General features: G+C 36.4%; 1 long non-coding RNA gene across 2 annotated transcripts in view; it reads right to left on the bottom strand.

Moving 5' to 3' along the window:
• The window catches only part of LOC140511599 (uncharacterized), a 51866-nt gene that overhangs the window by 14376 nt on the left and 27397 nt on the right, over nucleotides 1-10093 (bottom strand). For both annotated transcript variants that reach the window (XR_011969591.1, XR_011969590.1), the window contains exon 2: nucleotides 2301-2492. This is a non-coding gene — a long non-coding RNA (uncharacterized lncRNA). The remainder of the gene's footprint in view (nucleotides 1-2300; nucleotides 2493-10093) is intronic.

Below are 10093 nucleotides of genomic sequence, written 5' to 3'. Positions count from 1 at the left end.
ATCCCCCCATCTGAAAGCTCTCTCCCACTCAAATTACTCCTAGTGCTTTGCTCGGATCTTTCCTTTACACTTATCTCACTATCCCTTGTATCATATTTAATTCTATGCTTGTCTTTCTGCACTTTAGATCTCCTGAGAGTATTTTTGTGTTACTTCTGTCTGCCAAAGTGCCTTGCATATAGTCATCAATGTTAGATAAGTAAATGATTATTTTTACTATTCTGACAAGGAATACTGTTCATATTCTTCTTTGTGATTACCAATGAGTTTGATAAACCTTTGTGTATTTAAATGTTGTAGTTATAAATAAGGAGATGAATATTTTACAGACAGCCCCCTGAAATTGCATAAAACAAAAATGCCATAAGTATCTTGCCACCATGTTCTCTGGTATATTTATAACTCTTGTTACAAAACTCTTGTAACTGCGTCCACTAAATCCCCCGTATCTTTAGCTTTTGATGGGAGGGGTCATTTCTATTTATTCAAATGCAGGGGATTGGGGAGGGGGGGATTAATTTAAGAGGCTCTATAACAGGAGTTCTTAACCTGCAGTTAAACTCCAAGGGGATCTGTGAACAGATTGTGATGGGGAAAAAAATTACATCTTTATTTTTACTAAAATTACTAAATTTACCAAAATTTTTACTAAAACTAAAACTATTTTTACTAAACCCATACTGAAATTTAGCATTTCCTTCCATTTAAAAACATTATTCTAAGAAGTCGGATGTATACAGGTAAAATCTTGTAGTTAGGAAATGAATCCAATGGAACAAACAGACCCATTACCCCTAGTTCAGATTTGTTAAGACATTTCTCATAACCCCTCTGAGTCTTCTTTGTTGAGACTCAGTATCCTCAGTTCCTTTTATTTTGCCTTGTATAGTGAAGTTTCAAGTCTCTTTGCCATCCTGCCCCCCTTCTCTGAACAGTTGTCAGTTTTCTTCCATAAAGGGGATCCCAAAGCCAAAGCAATATTCTATATGTATGTGCTCAGGGTAAATACACTGGGGCTAAACCCTTCTTCAGTCTGGACACTGCTTCAGTTATGGAGAGGCAGCAGCATGATAGTGCTATTGAGGGCTGAATTCAAAGTCCAGAAGATCTGGGTTAAAATTCTTTGGCAGACAAAACTAGGTGTGTGACCCTAGGCAAGTCGCAAACCTTTTGAGCCTCAACTTCCTCATCTGTAAGATCAATAAATCAACCAGCCAACAAACATAAATTAAGCACCTACTACGTGCCAGACACTGTGCTAAACATCACCTTAACTATAAATGATACTATCTGCCTCAGAGGGTTATCATGAAGCTCAAATGAGATAATGTATTACCAACTTTGTTATACATTAGTAGCTGTATGAGTGCAGCCTGACAAAGCCTATTTCTAACCTTTTAACTTGCCCTGCATGTCATATTGTTGACTCATAAGTTCTCAGCATTGGTCTTTTTCACATGCCATATCACATCCCTAATACTATACATGTGCCAGTTTTTTAATCTATGAGTTCAACATTTCATAAGTAAATTCAACATTTAGGTGTCTTGAATTTCACTTTCTTAGAGTCACCAACTCTTTCTGGCCTCTCAGGATCTTTTGATGTGCTAATTTTTTTTGTTCAATATAGGTGGCTTCACATTGTCTGCAAATTTCACAAACATGTTCATCTAAGACATTGCTAACCATGTTGGAATAGAGTTAGGGTCAAGAACTGATTCTTAGGACACCCTACTAAAATCTTCCTGATTGGCACAAATCATCATTTTTGGAGTCCAGCCAATTCTATATCCTTTTAACTACGCTCTCATCTCAAGATTATTTCAGACCTTGTCTACAAGGATGTTGTTAATATGTGTTAAGTACTTTGCAGAACTTCAAAGCACTACATACGTATTATTATGTTGTGCCAAATGCCATGCTTTTTTTTTTTTTTGGAGCGGGGAAGGCAAGGCAATTGGGGTTAAGTGACTTGCCCAAGGTCACACAGCTAGTAAGTGTGTTGAGTGTCTGAGGTTGGATTTGAACTCAGGTCCTCCTGACTCCAGGGCCAGTGCTCACTGCACCACCTAGCTGCCCCCAAATGCCATGCTTAATCCCAGATATATTGTACCTACATTATTCCCCTGGTGTACCAGTAAGTAAACTTGTCAAAGAAAGGCAAGGAGTTAAATCTGGAATTACTTGTTCTTGACAAACCAATGCTCCCTCATAGTAATCACTGTCTCCTTAAGTGATCACAAGCTATCTATTTAATAATGTGTTCCAGAAATTTTATTAGGAATTAAAGTCAAGCTCACCTTTAGTTTGAAGATTCCAACTTCTTCACTTCTAACCACGATGGCCACTTGAATGGAAGTAGGTTACTTAGCTCCTTATAACCACAGTTAAGTATGGAAACCCAGGTACGTCTCTACACCATGATGGTGTCAGAGGAGGATTTTGAGAGGAAGATATTTGGTCTCCAATGGGAGCTCAGGGAGAAGAGGAGTCTGATGAAAGAGAAGGAAGGCTTACATTAAGCAGTGGTGAGAAATAAATTTGCACCACTATGTTGCTCCACTATGAAGAGCCTTGGATTCCTGAACAATTCAAACTTTAATCAACACCAAGGAATCACGAGAAATTTGTGGTCAGGGAATAGTGATATAAAATTGACATTTTGGAAGTGGATAGAGTGGATTAAAAAACAGAATCCTACTATATCCACAAGCATTATATGTAATTGAGATAAGCTAGAAGTATTCCCAGTAAGATCAGGGGTGAAACAAAGATGCCCATTATCACCACTATTATTCATTATTGTACTAGAAATGTTAGCTTTAGCAATAAAAGAGGAAAAAAGAAATTAAATTAGAATAGACAAGGAGGAAAAAAAACTCACTCTTTGCGGATGATATGATGGTATACTTAAAGAATCCTAGACAATCAACTAAAAAACTACTTAAAACAATTAACTTCATCAAACTTACAGGGTGTAAAATAAACCCACATAAATCATCAGCATTTCTATTTATTATTTACTATTTATATTATATATTATATATCTATATTATTATTTACTATTTATTACCAAAAAAGCCCAGCAGCAAGAAATGGAGAGAGAAATTCCGTTTTAAAATAATTGTAGACAATATAAAAAATTTGGGAGTCCACCTGTAAAGACAAACCCAGGAGCTCTGTGAACACAATTAAACATGTAAAAAGTTGTGGTAGATGAACGTAATGGGAGACTATTGTTCTATAAGAAACGAAGAGCAAGCAGATTTCAGAAAAACCTAGAAAGACTTACATAAACTGATGCTAAGTGAATTGAGCAGAACCAGGAGAACATTGTACGTAGCAACAGCAACATTATGTGATTATTAACTATGAGAGACTTAGCTCTCCTCAGCAAGCCAATTCCAAAAGACCCATGATGGAAAATGCTGTCCACATCCAGAGAAAGAACTGATGGAATCTAAATGCAGATCAAAGCATCCCATTTTCACCGTTTTTTGTCTTTTGTTTTTTCTTTCTTGTGGTTTTTCCCTTTTGTTCTGATTCTCCTTTCACAACATGACTAATGTGACAATATGTTTAACATGATTTTACATGTGAAACCTATATCAGATTGTTTGCTGTCTTGGGGAGAGAGAAGGGAAGGAGAAAAATTTGGAACCCAAAATTTTACAAAAATGAATATTGAAAATTATCCTTTTATGCAATTAGAAAAAATAAAATAATATTAAGGAAAAATGAAAAAATGTAAACAAAAAAGAGTGCTAAACAGGACCCAGAGTGAATGTTCATAATAAATACTCTTTGCACAAGAGAACAATTAACGAAATTCATCTTCTTCCCTCCTGTAGAGAGGTGGTAAAGCATAGGTTTTCTGTAACTTGGTTTTGATGATGTTTTTCATTGTTAACAAGGACAAGCTTGGTACAACTGAGAATTATTGGAAAGAGTTATGATGTAAAAACAAAATTTATCAATTAAAAAAAAATAGATTCCAAAAGACTCGTGATGGAAAGTGCTAACCACATCCAGAGAAAGAACTGTAGAGTCTGAAAACAGATTGAAGCATGCTATTTTCACTTTATTTTTTCTTTCTTGTGGTTTTTCCCTTTTCTGATTCTTCTTTCATAACATGACTGATGTGGAAATATGTTTAACATGATTATACTTGTACAACCTATATCAGATTGCTTTCTGTCTTGAGGGGAAGAAAAGAAAGGGAGGAAGAAAAATTTGTAACTCAAAATCTTACAAAAGCGAATGTTGAAAACTATCTTTATATGTAATTGGGGAAAAAAACCATTAAAAATAATTTGGAATTGTACCATGATGTGGTTACCAAAGGCTCTCTGCCCTATGAATCTGAATTCTGTGGTTGGAAGAGACATCAGTGGCCATCTCATCTAACCCAAACCCAAAAAGGGGTCTGCATTATAATACTCCACAAATAACAATCCAGCTTCTTCTTGAAGACCTCCAAAGGAGGTTATTATTATCTCCTCAAGCCGCCCATCCTCTCTTGAATAGCTCTACTTGAATATCAACATCAAACCTAAGTTTATGTTTTTGTTATTTCCACCTATTGTTCTTCGTTCTTTCTTATGGGGTCAAACAGAACAAGTCTTTCCATATGACTATTCATTCAAATACTTGAACCCAATTAGCATGTACTTTCTGAAGTTTTTCTCCAGTCTAAACATCCCCAATTCTTACAACCAGTCTTCATTGGGAATTGACTCAAGACCTTTCACCATTTTGTTTGAACTCTTCTGTACGTTCTCCAGTTTATCAATGTCCTTCCTATAATGTGTCACCCAGAACTGAACACAATGGAAACAGATACAAAAGTGAGGAGTCTCTACCCTTGGGGAGCTTACAATCTAACAGAATATAAGTTCACAGATAAGTAAATACATTACAAGATATATACAAAATAAACATGGAAAAGTGGTTAGGAGTAAAATAAATGCAAAATGGTTAAGGACATTAGCAACTTCGGGAGGCAGAGAAGGCCTCCTGAAGATGGTAGCATTTGAGTTAGGCTTGGAAGGGAAATAAAAGCTTCTAGACTTGGCAGAGAGCCTGAGCAAAGATGGAATCTCATTTGTGAGGAACAGAAAGAGGGCCAATTTGGCCAGAATTTAGAGTGTGCAAAGGGGAATAATATGTAATCAGGCTAGAAAGATAGACTAGAGCCAGATGATGAAGGGCTTTAAATGCCAAACACAGGAATTTATATTTGATTTTCTAGGCAATGAGGCACCTCTGTGGTTTCTTGAACAGAAGAGTGAGATAATCAGATATTTGCAGTGGGAAAATCAATTGAGCACCTGTGTATAGGATGAATTAGTAAAGAGATGTTGGAATCAAGGCAAGAAATCAGAAGACTATTGCAATAGTCTAGGCAAGAGTTGAAGATGGATTGTGCTGGCATAAGTAGAGAAAAGGGGATGGATTTGAAAGATGTTGATGAATTTGAGAGAATTTAGCAACTAATTGGCTATTGGTGGTAATAGAGTGAAGAATCCAGGAAGACAGCAAGATTGTGAAACTGAGTGACTAGAATGGTAATGCCCTCAACAGAAATAGAGAGGTTAGGAGGACTGTTGGATTTAAGAGGAAAGATAATGACTTTTCTTTTGGATATGTTAAATTTGAGATATATATGAGAGTTCCATTTGAAGATGTCTAACAGTATGAAATATGGGACTGGAACTCAGGAGAGAGATGAGGATTGGATTTGAGAATCTTCAGTGTAATTAAATCAAAGTAAATCAAAGGAAGAAAATGTGATCACCACGAAAGAGTGTAGAGAAAGAAGAATACAGGGCCCAAAATGGAGTACGTTGGCCTACACCTGTGCCAGGGAGAGAATTGGTTATACTTCAGACCAAGTGGCCACCTAAACAAAGGCAAATGCTTGTCAACTGAGACTACCTGCCTCCCATGTACCTACTGCAAAAAAATCCTCAAGTTCATGCAAGGTAGAATAATGATCAAGAAATCCAATGAGATGCTATAGTAAGTGATTACTTTCACTCCAAAAACTGTACAATAGGCCAGTCAGAAGCCTCAAAGCTATAATAGCAAGAGGGGTTGCCAGACAAACCAGCACCAGGATAGGGTAGCCTCCCAGACTGACAGGCCAAGAATATAGGTAGCTACAAGGCTGTGTGTTGTGAGGCGGTACAAGTAAAGGGCTTCTTCAAGGCAGTCCCAAGGTGTCCAGAAATTCCACAAGCAGGGATGTTAGAAACCCAAAGGAACATAGGACTCAGATCAGGACACTCTAAAACCAAGGGCTCTGAGATTTCTAATACCCTATCCTGAAATGCCAGAAAGGGCCTGAAATATCTAGTTATTTAAACTTTAAAGTTTAGAGGGAACTTAACCACATCAGGTAAAGGTCAGCACAAGAACCCATGTGACCCAGGGTGAAACCAAGCAGAACTAACCACTGCACCCAAATGCATAACAAGGTGCAGAGCCTGGCCATGACACAAAGCCCTAATTAAGGAATTAAAGCTAAAGAGAAAAGACTGAGAAGTATGAAAAAATTACTATAGATCTAGAGAGCCCCAAAAGACGGAGCAAGTAACTCTGAAACAATTGTAAACAGACACTCAAAGGAAAATTTGGATTTTCTGTGAGGGCCACATGAGTACCTAGAAGAAATTAAGCAAGGGATTTTTAAAAAGTGAAATACAATCTCTGAAAGAAGGAATTGAAATAAGAATAACCATCTTAGAAGAGAAAGTGTTAAATATTGCCAGGAAATGAATTCTCTGAGAAAAAAAATATAATCAGATAACTAATATAAAAGAAAAAACAAACTTGAAAACAAATCAAGAAAAGATAATTTAGGAAATCATTGGACTTCTTGAAAACTATGATTTTTTAAAAATCTGGACATTGTATTTCTTTTTTTAGTTAGAATTTTTTAGTTAAGCATTTTTTTTCTCCTTCCGAATTGCCCCCCTATAATAAATATGCATAGTCAAGGCAGACAAATTCCCACATTGGCTAATTCTACCTCTTGATTGGCTCATTCTATATCACCATATTTTAAGAAGTTGTAAGGGAAAGCTACTCAGATTTATTGGAGGGCAAAGTAAAGATCGAAAGAATCCACTGATCTTGTCTTAAAATAAAACTCAAAAGGAAAAGTTCCAGGAATGTCATTGCCAAAATCCAGAACTCCCATGTCAAAGAAAAAAAAAGACTTCAAGCATCTGGGAAAAAACAGTTCAAGTATTAAGGAACATACAAGTTAGGAACATATAAGCCTTGGAAATTTATTTTTAAAAAAAGGAGATGGTGTCACACCTATAAGATTGGCAAACATGACAGAACAAGAAAATGATAAATGCTGGAGAGGATGTGGGAGAGTTGGAACACTAATTCATTGTTGGTGGAGCTGCGAGAGCATCCAACCATTCTGGAGAGCAATTTGGAACTATGTCCAAAGGGCCACAAAATTGTGCATACCCTTTGACCCAGCAATATCGCTACTAGGACTGTATCCCCAAGAGATCATAAAAATGGGAAAGGGTCCCACATGTACAAAAATATTTATAGCAGCACTCTTTGTAGCTGCCAAAAACTGGAAGTCAAGGGGATGTCCATCAATTGGGGAATGGCTGAATAAATTATGGTATATGAATGTAATGGAGTACTATTGTGCCATAAGAAATGATGAATAAGAAGACTTCAGAGAGGCCTGGAAGGACTTATATGACCTGATGCTGAGTGAAAGGAGCAGAACCAGGAGAACTTTGTGCACAGCAACGACCACAGTGTGCGAGAGTTTTTTCTGGTAGACTTGGAATTTCATAATAACGCAAGAACTTCTTAAAAAAAAAAATCCCAATGGTGGTTCTCAAGGCAAAATGCCTCCCACACTCAGAGAAAGAAATATGGAAGTCATTCGCAAAATGCAGCAGATCATGTTTGTGTATGTATATGTTTTTGTGTATCATGTTTTGATTTGTTATATGATTTCTTTCATTTATTATAGTCATGACTATAGTGAAAATATACTCAATAGGAAAGTATATGTAGAACCTATACAGAATTGTATGCAGTCGTGGGGAGGGAGGGGGGTAGCGGGGGGTAGGTGTGGGGGGGATAAAATCTCAATTGTATGGCAGTGATTGTTAAACATTAAAAAATAAAAAAAAATTTAAAAAAATTTAAAAAAAGGAGATGGTGGAATACAATATTCAAAAGGCAAAAAAGATAGGCTTACACCAAGAATAAGCTACCCTAAAAATCTAAGTATAAATCTACAGAGGGGGGAAATGGATCTTTAATGGAATAGAGGACTTTTAAGCATTCCTGATAAAAAGACAGGGCTGAGTAGGAACTTTGAATTGCAAACACAAGATTCTAGCAAGGGTGGGGAATGTGTCCCTTGAGTCCACACGTGACCCTCTAAGTCTTCAAATGTAGCCCTCTGACTGAATCCAACCTTCACAGAACAAATTCTTTTATTAGAAGAGTATACATCAAAGAATATAAACATATAGTATATGTGTGTGTGTGTATATATATCTTTATATAATATATAGTATATATAATATATACAGAATAGTGTACATCTAAGTCAACAGAAAAACAAGTGGAGATTGGGAAGTAGAGTGGGAAGAGTGAGTTAGGAGAAAGGCTAATAACAGAAAAGGAATAATCACTAGCAAAACAAACTTCCTGATTCTTCAAGGGGGATTAAAATGGAAAAAACAAAAGGCAAAGAACTAGAATATAAGGAGATCTCTATCAATTGGGGAGTGGCTGAACAAATTGTAGCACATGAACATAATGGAATATTAGTGTTTGAAGTTATGGAAGAGATGATTCCAGAAATCTTGAGTAGTATGATTTAAGGTAGAGTGAAATAGATAAAATTAGGAGGATAATTTGTACAAGGACAACACTATAAAGAAAAAACAAGTTTCAAAGATTTAAGGACTGTTACCAATACGATGACTAAACGTTTCCAAGGGACCTGTCATTAAGTAGGTTGCCTATTCTAGAAAAAAAGATGCTAAATACAAAGTACAGAAAAAGACATATATTTTGGGACATGACCGTTGTGTAAATTCATTTTGCTTGACTATGTTTATTTGTTTCGAGGGGTTTTATTATTTTGTTTTTTAGAGGGTTAGTCAAAAAAGAGGGTCACCGAAACATTATTTTTTTGTGGGGAGGAAGGGGCACAGCAGGAATGATTTGAACTCATGAAGATGATCCTTTGTGATTCCAAGTCCAATACTTGTACCACCTAGCTGTCCTAGGAAGCATCACTATAACCTGCTGTGGCTCCTCACTGCCTTCTGCCAGTCCTTAGCTGTAACATAGCTTCTTTGTTCATAGATAGCCCCATTTGTGAAATATTCATGATGTCAGGCTATTTTATTTCTCTTTTGATAACCCAGGAAACTTGCTAAAGAAACTAGCCTTTAGGGATTTAAAATCTGGATATTAAACTGCTTTTCTTGGGCTAGCTGGTTAGGGGTTGGGAGAAAGTGACTCAAATTCAGTTTTTTTTCAGTTGAAATTCATATAACTTAGAGTGAAAATACCCTTTCAATTCCTTTCAACTCTCATGATGTTGTTGTGTGGTCTGTGGGCTGCATCACAGGACTGAATGAAAAAGACTGACAGGTGGCTGGTGATCCTCATACTATTTCTCCCCTCTAGATATGGAATGAGAAAACCTGCATTTGAATCCTGATTCATTTTCTCTCTGTTTGTGTGACTTCTTGCAGCCTCCATTTCTTTGCCTCTAGATGAAGTGCCTGGACGAGATTTTAAAGATTTGTAAAGTCTATCTCAGCTCCAGAGTTCTGATCTTATGAATCAATGTACTCCCTACATCAGGATCATAGGATTTAGAGCTAAAAGCAATCTTTGAATGGCCTCATTTTATAAGATAAGGAACTTTCCATGTTCATTTGCCAATTCAAATCACCTCACTTTTCTTGGGTTCCTTTTAACCTTCTATGATACTTTACATATTTGTGTGACCTAAGTTATTTACCTTTAGGGGAAAAAAAAGAATATAAAAAATAAAGTGAATATTATATAATTACAA

This window comes from Notamacropus eugenii, chromosome 6 (genome assembly GCF_028372415.1).
Source record: "Notamacropus eugenii isolate mMacEug1 chromosome 6, mMacEug1.pri_v2, whole genome shotgun sequence".
NCBI classification, from domain to species: domain Eukaryota; kingdom Metazoa; phylum Chordata; class Mammalia; order Diprotodontia; family Macropodidae; genus Notamacropus; species Notamacropus eugenii.
The sequence above is the reverse complement of the archived record's forward strand: the minus strand, read 5'-3'. Positions and strand labels throughout refer to the sequence as shown.